Genomic DNA, 3547 nt, shown 5'->3' on the forward strand with positions numbered 1-3547 from the left:
GGGGGGGCGTGTGTGTGTGTGCGTGCGCGCGCGCGTGTGTGTGTGTTTGTCTGTGTGCGCGTGCGCGCTTGTGTTGCCCAAACGGCTGAGTCAGAGGGCCATCTCTCCCTCTTCCTCCGGCATGACAGCCACGTCAAGACCGGCGACGCCACAGCAGCGTACATCATGACCATACTCGACAAGTTCCTGAAGCCGTCCTACCCTGGAATAGGGGATCACCACTTTGATAATGACAATGGTTGGGGCTGAATAAAATTCAAGAAACACGAAGATTTGGACAAGAAAGAGCTCCTAAAGGACGACCGATTGTCCATCCTTTGCCATGTCACCGCCGAATTACCAATGCGGTTGCGACTGTCGTCTCAAACTCAACACCTGGACGGTAGCTTACCACAGCCTCCCATGTCTTCAGGATCGAAGAGTTGACGCAAGTCAGGGAGAAGGTGGCCAGTGGCAAGAAGGTCATGGGATGCACATTTAGCATCGGAGGCCAAATATAGGCCGACGGTTATATCACCCTCTTCCTCCAGCACAACAGCCATGCCAAGATCAGTGACATATTGCAAAGTACACAATGAGCATACTCAACAAGTCCTGGAAGCCATCATGCACTTATACCTCCTCGGAGGAAGATCGCTTCACGGGCAATAGTCCAGGCCGGGGCAAATTCATGAAACTTGAAGAATTGGACAAGGAGGAGTTCCTAAAGGACGACTGCTTGGGGATCCTTTGTGACCTCTCCATCCACTACATCGATGAGCCTACTTCGGTCGCACCCATAGTATCAACACCCGGGCTCTTGTGCGGCCTGCACGGCGAGAACCGGCAACATATCACGGCCTCCACTGTAGCCGCGAGGCTGCGACGGGTTCCCACATATTCAGGATTGAAGGGTTCATGCGAGTCAGGGAGAAGGTGGCCAATGGCTCCGCGGTCAGGTAAGGTAAGATCAGCCATGCCACTGCAACATACAACATGACCATGCTCAACAAGGACCTCAAGCCATTCCTGCACTCAAATCTCCACACGAGGCTACTGTTTCATGAACGCTTGGCGCCTCATGTACTCCCTTGCTTCGAGCTTGAAAAAATTCCAAAAACTCCAAGTTCTGAACAAGGAGAAGCACCTCAAGGACGATTGTCTATCCATCCTCTGCGACATCACCATTGACCTCGGACTTCACACTAACAAGTATGATGCTTTTAATTTTCTCTGACGGATTGGCTATGAAGTCGGAGGTCAACGGTGATGTCGCAGAGGATGAAGATCGTTGAACTGAATGTATTATATTTATTGAACTGGTGAACATCGCTTTTGAAAAGAATACTTAGCACATGATGCTGAGATCATTGCGATAAGCCGCCAACCATACCTATCATATGAGAAAATGAATCGACGAGGGTGGATTTGAGTCGAAGCAGACTAGCGAGCTTCATATAGTGCTACACAATACGAGGCTTAGGCTCAGCTTGGGCTTTTTTGCTGCATTGATTTGCAGGTCTGAGGATAGACGGCACCAGCTAGCAGCAGGCAAAATAACCACACAAGATTCATGCATGCAGATCGTTGGCAAAAAAATTCCTAAACAAGAATTAACTAGCAGCTGTAATACTATATATATTAACCCAGCAATACGGTATGCACCAAACCAGCAGCAACAAGGCTTACAACTTCGAATTACGGCGAGTTGGCGCGGCTACGGCGGCGGCCTCGCTACGTCCAACGGTGGGTCGAGGCTAGGCGGCTGCGGCGACTCTATCTCGCTCGTGCGGCTCCGGCTTCCGGCGATTCAGATCTGGTGCGGCTCGGCTGTAGCCTTCCGGCGGCGGCTTTGGCTGTCCTCCGGCCCACCAAGGCAAGGCTTGGGGCGAGGTCGCAGTCTGGTCAGGCCCTCCCTTGCCTCCAGCTTTGCGATGTGGGCTCCTTGCCGTCGGGCCTGGCCGGGCTCCTGCAGATGGTGAAGACGATGACATGGCGGCTCTTGGGCTCCGGGGCGGCGGCCCCGGGTGTGGTGGTGGCGGCTTCGGCCAGGAGGTGGTGCGAATCTGGTCGCGGTGGATCGTGGGATCCCGTGGCTAGAGTGAGGTCGGCCTCGGCAGGGGTGGCGGTTTGTGGGCGGCGGTCGGTGGTGGCAGGTGGTCGGCACATCTCCGGGAGAAATCCTTGCTCCGGTCTTCACCGGAGCCGGCGACGGCGGCGCCTACGGGTGCCGCGATCTTTCTTGGAAGCGTCGTCGTGGAGGTGCCCCTTCTCCCCATGGCTTGGGCTCCGGAGGGAAACCTCAGATCCGCTGGATCGGGCGATGGAGGCATCTTCGCGTCTTTCTCCTCGTTGGGGGCATCGTCTCGGAGCCGGCGACGACTGAGAGACTAGAGGATGATGGCATCTTCGCCGTCAATGGCGGCATCTTCGCCGCATGGTTTGCTGAGGCGGGGCGCTGGTTTCTGTTTGGCAACGGTGTTGGCGTCGAGAGGAGCTTGGGTCGCGGCGTGGTCTTCGGTAGTCGGTTCTTCCTGGCGTGTCCGAGGTGCTCTTTGGGGCACGGTCGGCGCAAGTCCTGCATATTTCCCTTGTGTTGCTTGTCATCAATGTCGGAGCTGTCGGTTGCTTGCGAGTGTGGCCTTCCGTTGGCATGTGCCGTCGTGGCTTCTATTCCATGTCGGTGGCCAGGTTGGCCGGAGGTGCCCATGTCATGTGGGTTGTGTTGTATTGGTTTTAGCCCGGTTTCCCGTCAATTAACCAGGCAATTCTCTTCTTCGTAATCAATGAAAATGGCAAGTCTTTTGCCTCGTTTAAAAAAAATACAACTTCGAATTACCATGTTGTTCATAACCTGATCATTAGCCATCGTAAGTACTCCCTTCATTCGGAATTACTTATCACGGAAATGGATGTATCTAGATGTATTTTAGTTCTAGATACATCCATTTTCGAGACAAGTAATTCCGAACGGAGGGAGTAACAAGCAATCGAAAACCAGAATAATGGTTCAAGGAGGTTCAAGTAGGTATAAAGTTCCAGAATACTGCATACGCAAAAGGCACATTAAGTTAATTCAAGGCCATCGGGCTTTCAAGAGACCTTGAATCACCATGTATCAGCATCGGCAACAGACACCACCACCATCCATCTCACCAGGTCTCCCAGTAATCCTACAAAAACAAGATAAACAAGTGCACATCATTCATCAGTATAGCGCATTGCAAGTCTAAGTCAAGTCTACCATCTGATCGTAACACATGTAAATATGAGGCTAATTAAAAATCTAGGAACGGCTGGCTTTCATGCATCCAACATGTACCATCCAAATGTTAAAAGGCAAAGACACAAAAAGATCATCTCAGGTGAATTCTTCAAAGTTCGGAGATGCAAGGTTATAGAAAACTAGCAGGCCAACGGAATCAACAATTATACTATCGTAACAAATGCAAACCATCCACCTTCTGAATCTCTACTCCTAATGGGAGAGTCTGTCTGTTGCGAATCAACCTGTGGTTGAGATGGTTAGGTGGACAGTGGTATCCCCAACCCACCAGGATTCAAATCC

The 3547-nt window shown here is 51.9% G+C and overlaps 1 protein-coding gene across 1 annotated transcript in view; it reads right to left on the reverse strand.

Moving 5' to 3' along the window:
• Positions 1 to 3031: 3031 nt before the first annotated feature.
• The window catches only part of LOC119284155, a 12697-nt gene continuing 12181 nt past the window's right edge, over positions 3032 to 3547 (reverse strand). The window contains exon 3 of the mRNA XM_037563397.1: positions 3032 to 3152. The gene's annotated coding sequence lies outside the window, so the exon portion shown is untranslated. The remainder of the gene's footprint in view (positions 3153 to 3547) is intronic.

This window comes from Triticum dicoccoides, chromosome 4A (assembly GCF_002162155.2).
Source record: "Triticum dicoccoides isolate Atlit2015 ecotype Zavitan chromosome 4A, WEW_v2.0, whole genome shotgun sequence".
Taxonomy (NCBI): Eukaryota; Viridiplantae; Streptophyta; class Magnoliopsida; order Poales; family Poaceae; genus Triticum; species Triticum dicoccoides.